This window comes from Rhipicephalus sanguineus, chromosome 7, assembly GCF_013339695.2.
Source record: "Rhipicephalus sanguineus isolate Rsan-2018 chromosome 7, BIME_Rsan_1.4, whole genome shotgun sequence".
NCBI lineage: Eukaryota > Metazoa > Arthropoda > Arachnida > Ixodida > Ixodidae > Rhipicephalus > Rhipicephalus sanguineus.
The window spans coordinates 32,329,768-32,342,339 of record NC_051182.1 but is presented as its reverse complement, the minus strand read 5'-3'; positions in this window follow the sequence as shown (position 1 = coordinate 32,342,339).

Here is a 12,572-nt window from a genome sequence, read left to right as displayed (position 1 = left end):
AACTTTGCTGTCCTTTTTCAAGATAAAATAAGAGTTCTGCCAACATCATTGTGTCATCAATGATGTTCTTACTTGCACGTCTGTACATAGGTAACCAGTCTTCAATTTCAAAATTGCGAATCACCGCAGCGGTGGCGAAACGCTTAGGCGTACGCTTCCACTACTGGAGGTACCGGGTTCGATTCCCAAGTGCCGGCCGGCCATCCACCAGTTTTTAATGGGTACAGGCAGGCTTCGTGGTGGTGTTACAGTGCTGCAGTGGTGTGAGGCTTACAACGCTTGGAGGACTCCCAACTTGCTGCATGGTATCAGTGAAATTGTGAATCGTGCAAAACATGCCAGGGTCTGAGCAAGGACAAGCGCTGTTGCGATCGACTTGGTGGGAGCCGAGCCCACTTCTGCTATCATTGATAGAGCCAAGTGTTGGCCACTTTGGAGCTCTTTTGTGTCATGCTGTTACGCTCCACCAATGTCACAAGGGTAAGAGTGTTCAAAAGGAAGACAGGAATGTATTTACAAAATACAGAAGGAGTTGCAGCCAAGATATCAAAACAAGAGCAACACGATCACTGCCCTACTGAAGCATTCTTTCAGATTGTCACTGGAATGGCTTGTAACAATATATTGGTAATAATAATAATAATAATAATTGTACGAGTCTTACGTCCCAAAACCACGATATGATTTGAGAGACACCTCAGTGGAGGGCTCTGGAAATTTCACCCACTTGGGGTTCATTAACGTAATACATTGGCAAGTGTATGTCTCTAGAACGAATATGTTTGTTTATACTATACTTGTACAGATTGCAGAAATTGAATAACTATATACACTTTTCTGTTTCAAGATTAAATTGGCTGCAGTTATAAACTACAACCTCAACACAGTAATCAAACAATTAGATAGCAATTCCATTATTTCCCACTTTGACTCGAGTTAGCCTTTTTATTCCAGTGCATTCTTTGCAGCCCTTCATACGCTGTTTATCTTCATTGACGATTGTATTATGGTGAAAACACCAGTAATGGCATTGATAATTTGCTTCATGTGCCCACAAGAAAGAATTGTAGTGTTGTACAAATATGCAGTGCACAAGGTTGTATTTATACTGAATGGCTGTATCCTCGTGTCTGCGTTTCCCTTTTTGATGCAGCACTTCATTATTGCAAGTGCTTAATTAACCCATTTGCTGCCAAAGCCAGCGAATTGACGGGCACACCTGCAGTGGCAATCTTGCCAAAGCCGGCGAATCACCAGGTTCTTGTATTTAGTACTTTCTAAAGCTATTAAGGAGTGGCAGCACTTGTCACATTATCTCAAGATGCTTAAATAGATTACCGATAGATGGGAGTAATTATTTCTTTTGGCTGAAGGCACTTTGGTGGTGTTTTTTTGTCCAGTGGCAGGCATGGTGACGCCAAGCGCCTTGAAGCGACTCAATGGGCTTATTTTCCACACCAGATACCTCCTAACCTCCAAATCTTGCGTAAAAGAACCACTCAAGGCAGTGCCAAGTGTGTAAGGCACAAGGAAAAAAAAGTGAAAGCCGCTGGGAGTGCGAAAAGTGCGGTGCCACCCTCCATGTGCCACAGTGCTTTAAACTTCCTCACTCTTTGAAACACACCTGTGAACTGAAGCAACTTCAGAGATGAAAATGGGAATTTTCATGTGATGTAAATAAATGTGCTTTGATGTGTTTTCTGGCAAATACCTTGGCTAGACTCTTACGATGCAGAGAAAACGGAGCGTGTTGTTCGTGCGTGCACTTTCACTGAAAAACATGCAGTACGAGTGGGCGGCTGCAAATGGGTTGAAGTTCTGATCAAAAGTGTTGAGAAATGAGGGAAGCATCGAAATTCGACTGAGGAGGTATAAACGTCTCAATACGCAGTGTTTTTTTTTTCCGTGTTTTAAACAGATGGCTGTATTTTTAGAAAATTGTGAAGGTGTGGGGCTGCTTGCTGACTGTTTTGATGTCATGTGTGTCAGTGGCAGCAGCAACAGAAGTTGGCACCCGGCTCTTACCCACTGGCTCACCAACGGCACGACATTACCGCTCCCATACTGCCATTGCCTGTGGCTGATGATGATGTGATCGCTTGAAGAGCCGATGCACGTCAAGTGAGCTTGGCAAGCTTGGTTCACACACCTTTTTTTGGCGAACACAATGTTGCTTCTTTAAGTCAAAGCACGGCTACTAGGCACAGTAGTTCGTGAAAGATTAGACCACATTCTGAGGACATGGACAACATATGTGCATTGATGGTCGATTAGCCAGACATCTATGACGGACATTTGAAAATTTCCATTCTGTGAGGGCAACCCAGTTTTTTTTATAATGAATGGATATAACTGAGGTATGCTACTTATTTCTTATCAAAAATGGTGCAAGCTTTCGGTGCGCAACACTTTTTGATATTCATTGAGCCTGTGTAATCTGAGTGGATAATATGAAAAGTGCAGTATGTCATTAAAGTATAGGAATGTGTGCAAAGAATGCATTATTGCAGCGCTAACCTATGACACTAACCTAAAAGATCACTTAACACTAATTGTAGCACTAAAAAAAGAGGCACACAGACAGCATAGCAGTCACATCATGCATTAGATGTTTGTATATGCAACATTGGCTGCTGTTTGTGGCCTAGTGATCATCACACCTTTGCATGCACTTGGACGTTCTGTGGTTTACACAGTACTATACACTGAAAAACAAGGACTTGTCCTAATCTGCTCTTGATCACGTATTCTGAGCAGCAAGCATTGCGTGGAAGCATTGTGAAGCCTTTCTATAAGGAACACCTCATGTTGATGTCCCTAACCTCCGTGGCATTGCAAGTCATAGTTTAATTAAATGCGTACAGCAGCACCCATGGATAAGAATGACATGTCGGGTAGTGTGGTACGAAAACAAGGTCGCCGGTCTTATGAAGTAGGTTTGGCCTACCTGAAGAATTCTTTTTAATAAATGTATGAGATCATGTATTGGTAAGCGTAACTGTACATTGCTAAGGTAAATATGTTCGTTTGTATCAGACCTGTGCACATTAGAGAACATAGGTAACCATATGACATTGCCTTCTTTGAAGTGAGTCTGACTGCTGTTATGAATTACTGGATGAAGAGTGTCATTGAACAAATATTAAGATGCAATCAATTGCTCTTACATTATTTATCTCCCCAACTTAACGAATTAACTAACTAACTTTTTTCTTCCAGGGCATTCCCTGCCGCCCTTCATGTGCGGTTTATCTTCACTGACAATTGTTTTTCAAAATATGTGTCTATAATGTTTTCTTGTTTCGTTGTGAAAGCACCAGCAGCCACGTTCAAGACTTGTGGCCACATGAAAGAATTGTGGTTAACTGCCATTTGGGCATGTTGGTACAACCAAGGTTGCTATTTGGGCCTGTTGGTTTGCCATTAGTAGGTATAACGTTGCGCATAAATGACACGGACACAAGAAGAGATGTTGTAACACACAGGGTGCAAAACTTTAAACAATTTATTTCGGAGCAGTGTTCCCCTTTTTATACTTGACGAACATAAATGCGCATATCCCAAGGAACAACATCAAACACGTGCGCACCCACTCAAAAAAGCAATTTCTTGTGCTGACAATGCTATGGAAGCCTCACTGACACAACTATCTTTCAATTGTGAGATGTTATGGGCTTCTATAATCAGTCGCGTCGTTTCATTTCTACTTCTTGCAATTATGATGCACTCATCGAACATAGGTGTACATCCACAATCTCTACAATGGATAACTAGCCAACCACCTGACTGATTTTTAACATTATTCGCGTGTTCGCGCAGCCTGTCGTTAATGCAATGACCTGATTGCCCTACATAATAGTGGTTGCAAGTTAAAGGGATGTGGTACACAATACCTTCATTGCATGCAACATACTTGGTGTGATGCTGCTTACCGCAACACTTCTTTTCTCTGCCTTTCTTATTAGTTAATTAGCATAGCTTAGCGAGTTTATCGGAGGCGGAAAATAACACTTTAACATTGACCCGGTTGCCGACCGGGTCCATGTTAAAGTGTTATATTCCGCCCCCAATAAACTCGCTAAGCTATGCCAATTAACTACCATAAAATGCCGAGCAAGAGCCCCCACCCGAGAGAGCGCCCCTCTCCCTTTTTTGGGAGATCTGAAATAAGCGCCAATGACCGAGCAAGCACCCCCCTCCCCCTCATCCCTTGCGGCCACTCTTTTCTCAAGACTAGCATCGCTTGTGTAAAAAGAACCACAAGAATGAGTACACTGAATACGTATCTAATGTTGTTTATGAAATTCTGTTGCCATGTGGCCGGTCGTATATTGGTCAAATCGGTCGCTCCTTTAATTGTTTGACAGTGACGAGAGGGAATAAAAACAGTAGATAAATAAAGTATTTCATTAGAAGCATAGACGGGCATTTTTTATTTTTAGCAGCTCTCCCGCCTCCATCACGAATTTTGGTCTGGGACCAAGCATTTTGGTCTGGGCCCCCTTCCAAATCTGGTCGGGATATCCTTCACCGTGGGGGGGGGGGGGCGCTTGCTCGGTAATAAGAAAGGTAGAGAAAAGGTAATAAGACAGGCAGAGAAAAGAAGTGTTGCGGTAAGCAGTATTGCACCAAGTATGTTGCATGCAATGAAGGTATTGTGTACTGCATTCCTTCAACTTGCAACCGCTATTATGTTGGGCAATCAGGTCATTGCATTAATGACAGGCTGCGCGAACACGCGAATAATGTTAAAAATCAGTCAGGTGGTTGGTGAGCTATCCATTGCAGATATTGTGGATGTACATCTATGTTCGATTAGTGCATCATAATCGCAAGAAGTAGAAATGAAATGACGCGATTGATTATAGAAGCCAATAATATCTCACAATTGGAAGATAGTTGCGTCAGTGAGGCTTCCATAGCATTGTCAGCAAAAGAAATTGCTTTTTTTGAGTGGGTGCACACGTGTTTGATGTTGTTCCTTGGGACATGCGCATTTATGTTCGTCAAGTATAAAAAGGGGAACACTGCTCCGAAATAAGTTGTTGAAAGTTTTGCGCCCTGTGTGTTACAACGTCTCTTCTTGTGTCTGTGTCATTTATGCGCAACGTTATACCCACTGTTGGTACAAGTTCTGATGACAAATGTGCTACTAGAATGGAGACTTTTCTTTCTTAGTTTCCATTATAGTTGTGCTTTTGTGATCATGTATAATTGTGGCATTGTATGTTTGTTGCACACAAATTTGTATTTACTCACTGGGTGTATTCTCACATCTGTGTCCTCTTTTAAATACAGCACTCCATTATTGCAGGGACTTAAAGGAGACAATTCTAATAGGTCCAGCAAAAAGTTTAAAAAGTTCTCTGCCCTTGATTTCCCGGCGTAAGCATCCGAGGTGGCCATTGTTATCAAGCGATAGCAGCATCAGCTAATTTAGTTAGCCAACATGGAGCGCTCAGATAAAACAAATACTGAGCACCATGGTTTCCTTCTATGAATGTTCACATAGTACCTGTGGGCTGCTTCATGGCACAGCCATAGATGTTCAGTGCTATATTTTCCGCCATATTCAAGTGCTCAAATTAATACTGCCCACCAGTGCTTGTCTCTTCAGTAAATGTAACTGCACACAATTCGTAAGGGTGTACAAACATCAAAATTTCAATTTTAAATCAAATTCAGCTAATGAAATCCAGAAGTAGAATATTTTTCAGATATTTTCGCATACGAATAGATTCTTGATTGATTTCTTTAAACAGCATTTTTTTCACCAATCAGACATGAAAAAATTCTGCAAGATGCCTTGCAGTGTGGGAATCGATTTCATGCGAAGCAGTCGGCGAGTAGCTGTTTGGCTTTGAGCCATGTCTAACGAGTTGGGTCGATGTCTGTGTGACTCAGAAATGTAATTGATTACAAGTAAATTGTTATGTGCAAGCCTGGTTGATGCACAAGGGTAAAAGTTTTTGTGGGTGTGCTGTGTGCATTCAGGCCATGTTTAACAGCATTCTCTCTCTTATTACAGATATGTGTCCACTCCTTCTACGGAGCATCCTAGAAGCTGCGTGCTTCGGGCATTGCCACAAGAGCATCACACCAGCCTCTTCACAAATATCGCTCATTTGTTTACTGTTATGTAGCACTTCGATTGGTTAGGCAGTTGAGATTGTGACTGTGATGTGACCATGTTTACTGGCTGCCACGTCTGATGCCTCTGAAGTGTAGCTGAGAGAGAAAAAATTTCAGGCAAGTTACCGCAGCACTTTGTAGGGGCACTTCACTATTGCACTGCAGTATATTAATGTCATTTTCAATTAGGTAAGCTTACAGTGGAAATCTTGTGTGACCTTATTCTGCATTTAGCTTTTATCGTTTGTGTTTCTGTTCTTAGGTGTGCTTTCAAATCGACACAATTTGAAAAGAAACGTTGACCCACTGACTTGGATCGGCTTTCTTTCTACTGCTGTAATCAAGGAACATAAATGCTTTTATGTGTGGCTGTATTCTCTTCCACCACAAATCATCAACCATTTTCACATTGATCACCTTTCCTGGTGAGGCATTTTTAGCATATCAGGTTAATCTGTTCTTGTTCTTACATTTCTAGATCTGTTGATGCATTTGGTACGCTCATCATAAGAATGCTTTCATGCCTAATTTGCATGGAATGCTTTAGGTTAATGTGTGTGTAGCTCAGTGTAAGAGGTTGAATGAGCTTTGATCATTTAAGCATGCTCAGATAGCCTTCCACATGTGGCTTTAGTGTTCGTATTCATTCAGGATAATCACTTGTACAGTCGATCCCAGATATATCAAACTCGTAGGGTATCGTGAAATAGTTGAAGATATAGATCATTCAAAATACCAAACATTCGTATTTAAGGCTTATTTTAAAGCATGCAGGTCTCAGAACGGTTTCATGAAATTTTAACAAGTAGGAACTTGCACATTTCCTCGCAACAGGCAAAGAACAATGGAAGAACTTGTCCTTTTGCAAATTACTGCACTTTATTTTGCATGAAAACATTCTGTAAGTTTGTCTTGCTTCTTGTGCACCGTCATGTTCATCAAGCCAAATAGGCAAATCCAGCACCTTCCATTGCACTGCAACAGCAATGTATGACCCTGAACACTGTTGCAAGCTCTGAAAAGCATGACAAGGTTGTTTAGCGTCGGTTTCAGCATCTTCATCACTGCTCTAGTCCGCTTCCATGGTACCAACGACATCATCCATGACCTTGGTATTGGTGCAGCCAGAAACAGCTACACCGTCATCAGCATCGATGAAGTCGTTTGCTGTACTCCCATATGAGGTGGCATCTGGCAACACTGATAACTCACAAAATTCATTGAGGCACCGTACGCAGTTGTCTGCAGTCATGATGCATGCAAGTTCGTCACTTGGCGCCAAAGCCCATTTTATGAAAATGGTTCACGGTGTCATTTGTTTCGTGTCATTCCAAGCACCAGTGTTCATTGTCACCGCCCCGAGGAGGTCAAAGTTCAGGTATCAGCAGCCAAGCAGGAATTGCGCAAGCTGATAATGCTGCAAGAGAGACCAAGCTATACATAAACAATGAAGGGACAAAACCCGTCTGTTGATCTCTTGGCCATCGCAATTTTGGTTTTCTTAAAGGCAGCCACTGCTTTTGTCCGGCAAGCAAAAGAAAGCAGCATGGCCTTAGAGATCTGTACTTGTTAACTGAAAATGCTGTCACGAGGGAGTAGCTCTCAAAGGCTATGTATTGGGGGCCTGCGTATCATTATGTGTGGACAACCATGGGTGCGTACTCATTGTGTTGCTTTTCAAGCAGCATTTATGTACAAAGAGTTGTGAACTTGTGTCAGACATTAATTGTGTCAATACACTGTTACCTCTTGAGTAACATTTGGTTTGTGTAGGTGAAGGTCATCACATACTTAAAGTGCACGAACATTTCCTGATTGCCTGGTGCTGCAACTCAGTTCCATGTAGGGTGTGACACATGGTTTGCATTGCCTTCCTGTTCTTTTGGTGTCTTTGCAGGTTCCTTGTCTGTGGAGTCTCCCGAGACGTACCATTCGCTCGTTGCCGTACGAGACGGGCTGCATTCTTGCCGGCAGTGCAGCTTCGTGACCAAGAAAAGCACAAAAATGAACACACATCTTCGCAAGCACACAGGCGAACGCCCCTTCCTGTGCCATTTGTGTCCTGCGGCATTCACACAGAACTGCAACCTCATGCGACACTTGCGCACCCACATAGGAGAGCGTCCCTTTTCCTGTGCCCACTGCAGTGCATCCTTTTCTCAGAAAGCCCACCTGAAAGACCACTTGCGTACGCACACAGGAGAGCGACCCTACTCCTGTGTGTACTGCAGTTCATCCTTTAAGGTGAAGTATTGCCTCAAGACGCATATGCGCAGCCACACAGGAGAGCGTCCCTTTTCCTGTATGCACTGTGGTTTAACCTTTACAAAGCGATACAACCTCAAGAACCACATCCCCCGTTGTCGAGCAAAGAAGAAACCCTAAAAGTCAGTGGTGTATGACTTCTCTTGTGGGGGAAGAGGAGAGTTGATTGACTGCACTAATTTTTATGGAAGGAGGTAACTTCTCCTGTGCATAAAACTGTTTTTAAATGCTTCGGAAATATAGCTTCTCACGGTATATTGTTCAGAGAAAGATCTGTCATAGTTAATAAAAGTTTCTTAAAAAGGTCCTGAACCACCCCTCGGACTTGGCATTAGAAAACCCCTTGGAATGCTTATGACATCTCGCAGAAACATGCACTCGAAAGAACTTTCCAAAAAAATGTAGTAAGAGCAAAGATATTATTACTGTTTCATATTTTCTCTCAGCATGACCCTTTGCAACAAAGAGAGGCTTTGCCGGGCGACACCATTGGAGGTGCCCTGCCCTCAACGTTGTGTCGCTCGGCTTTAATGTTGTGTTTTATTTCCACGCAACTTGACAGTGCTGATGGGCACTGTTCACAGCCCGCAATTCTGTTTGCCTACTTCTCACTGCGAGCGCAGTGTGGCCGTGCAGGAGGTGTACTGCCGCAACTTCTCTTCCTGTTCATTCGTTCATTGCACGCACACAGGCTTGAAGACGTTATACTAAGTGTAGCCAGACATGTACACCATTCTTCGTGTACTCGGGTGTGTCCTCTGTGGTCTTAAGTATTCTCAATCATGCACATATGTCAGCAGCAGGGATGCTGACGAATCCCGCGCTTCTAGTGCAGATTGAGTGTATGGCTTAATAAGCGCATTTGGACCCTCACAGTGACACACCACAAAGATGTCAATTTATTGGAGAACCATGTGTAGGCAGGGGAACAGATTTTAAGCTGAAAGGTTAAAATCTGCTCAAGTTACGTCCATGCCTTGCAACAGTTTCGAATCATAGCAGCATACAGCAGGTGCAAGGTGCTACAGCTGTCTTTTTCTTTGTCTTCGTGAATGCTAGGTCGATGCACTGTAGCCAGGCAGATCGCAAGGCATAATTTTGAGGCAGCTTATAAGGGGACTTGATGTCTTTTCTGCCATTAGCATTGCCCACAATGATAGTACAAGGCACCACCTTGTGAGATCTGCAATGGTTTGAAAATTGTAGTGTTGGACTTTTAATGCGATAATGTCAAAGAGCTCGTTTTGCAGAAATTTCGGTGTTGGCGGCACTGTTTGTGAGAAAAAAATCGGCATTGACTGTGAGTAAAAATTTGAGATAGATGCAAATAAATTAATAATTAAAAATCTTTGGTCCTAGGGAGAGTTGAGCCCACGCCTTCTGGTGGCAAGCAGGTGTTGTACCACGGAGCAACATCAGTGCTTGAAACTGCTTCGTGAAAAAACGCTTTAAGAATTTCGTGTAGTGGGAGGAGTCTCCTTGAAGGAGTACTGACACGATTTTGAGAAATCGCAAAAGGGACATTTTTCGTTTCCTTGGTATGCAGTGTCAACGCTGTCCACACATCGGAGTCAGAGAACACGTATAAAATGTTTTAATTTGACTTTGAAGTTCTCGCCGCTGAGCATCTGTAAGCCAGCCCCACTGCAGTGGACATTATCCCGACGAGTCAAGACAGTTCCCCTGAGTTTGTGAGTTCTGCGTCCTGCATGCAGCCTAAATTGTAGAAATCACTGTCGGGTCACTGGACGACAATTCACCCATCGTTGTTTATGTGCACCATGAACAGATGATGGATTTGCGCTAGTACGTCGTGGGTGTCTGTATCCCCATGGCGTCACACTCCTGTGAAATGTCACTGAGAAGCCACCGCCTCGATATCAAAACCGAAAGTGTCTTTTTAAGGTAGCGGTAATTGAAATATATTTGATGTATTCCCATGCACCACAATATTCGTTTTAGGTTTCTCGACACCAGTACTTTTATTTAGAGCGACAGTCCAAAAATTTTTGAAATTCGTGTCAGTACTCCTTTAACACATGTAATATTGCATGGCAGAATCGTAGCATCGCACCAGGCGTCGAAACACATGAATTGCACAAGTGGGTGTTTTAAAGCTGCCCACTGATTACAATGTGTGAAGCTGCGCAGGTGTGCGTGGCACCATACGCGCGTGTAGTGGGTACTTTGCCAATTTGCAAAAGGAAGAATTATGGCATAGTGGGCATTTCGCAACTGTACTTGCAGCAGGCGTTCTAGGATAGTTTAAAATGGCCATTGTTAGGCATACAAATGTTTCCTACCTTGCGGCTCGTTTGAAGGTGATCCACACGGGGTTTGAATACGCTATCACGTTCTACTTTTGAAGGCAAAGCTCAAGCGTCCTCCAAGTTTTTTTGTCGGTTGTGATATGCGAACATTTCATTGTTCATAGATGACGCAAAAGAAAAGTCCTCTTAATGAATTGACAGACGTCTTCAGGAATTGCGAGGACACAGTCGGAGTTTCTGACCTTGAGCATACAAAAATGGAGGACAGTGTTCAATCAATCTGGAGGGAACTGCAGCTCAGACAAAGTCCAGGCCAACATTAGAAAGGTCCTGACGTACTATAGCGTGGACTAGTGGCACCATCTGTGAGCAGAGTCACAGGCATGGGAGCACTTGGTCGCAGAAGACATAGTGTCAAGTTCATGTTGAATTATCTGCATCGTATGACCTGTGACCAGCGGCACATGTGGGGCAGGTTTGTCTTTGCACGACCTTGTGCTGCTGTGTTCAAAAACTCGGCAAGCTAATGGCCAATACCTCAACATTTGGTGGCCTCAAAATCGTGGCACTCCTAGATGTTGGCATGAACAGTGTCACAGTACTTGTAGATTAGCAGATTAAACACATCATCTGCTATGCTTTTTATGACATGCCCCACTTTCTCAGACACTGCCATGCCGTCATCCGCTTTGTGCCAAAGGATGAGCGGGTTCTGTGTGTCAGACAGGTATGATTCCACCAATGTTTGCACATGTGGTGTCTGCTCCTTCTTGGCCGCTCTCCATGTGCCTGCAGACTTGCCAAGCAGGACCCCCATCATTTTGTTGCATGTGTCCCAGATTCGCATTTCTTCTACGTGGTTCTGAAACCAAACCTCTACTGTCTCTTTAAGGTAAAATTAGATGTTTGCCAACATAATTGTGTCATCCCTCTGATTGCTCTAACTTGCATGTTTGTACCTTGGTAAGCAGTCTTCAATGTCCACATTTTCAGTGCCGCAAAACGTGCTAGGGTCATTTAGCTGAGCAAAGACAACCATTGTCGTGGTCACCTCAATAGAAGTCGACCCCTTTTCTGCCATAGTTTTCAGGAAAAAGCCAGTCGTTGGCCAATGCGGAGCTCCGTTCTGTCGTGCTGTTACCTCTTGCCACCACCATACTGTGATGGAGGTGCAATTATTCAAAAAAAAAATGAATTTGTGTAATGTATAGAGGGACAAACAGCAGCAGTCACGATGATGGAATAGCATAAACAACACTAGCACAGCTTCAGTTGTAATTTTCATAGCCTTAGCAGTGCATGCTTTCCTGTTCACAGTGGTGCTGTTTTCAGTTTGTGGGAATTGTTTGAAACAATATATATTGGCAAGTGAAGCTTTATGTCTCCAGGATGAATGTTTATTGTATCTGGCTTGTACGCATTACTGAAAATAGTTAATGTCATACGATAGCTTCCATCAATATTAAGCTGACTACAATTACAAATTATGACCTTAATAAAATAATCGAACAATTATTATGGTGTAACCTACTGCACTTCCATTATTTCCCGCCCCTACTTAATGTATAAAAACTGAGTCAGCCTATCTCTTTCATTGCATTCTTTTCAGCTCTTCGTCTTCTTGTTTATCGTTACTGACCACTGTTTTTCAAGATACATGTCGGCCGTATGCCTTGTTTCATTGGGAAAACACCAGCAACGACACTGAAAACCTGCCCCATGGGCCGCCAGGAAAGAATTCTAGTGGTGTACGAATATGCTGCACACAAGGTTGTATTCACTCAATGGCAGCTGTGTTCTTGCATCTGTGTCCTTCTTAGCGCTTCACTACTGCAGGGGCTTAAAGAAAACACTTCCAACTGTTTCAGCAAAAAGTAAAAAGCTGTCAGATAGTCTTGATTTCCC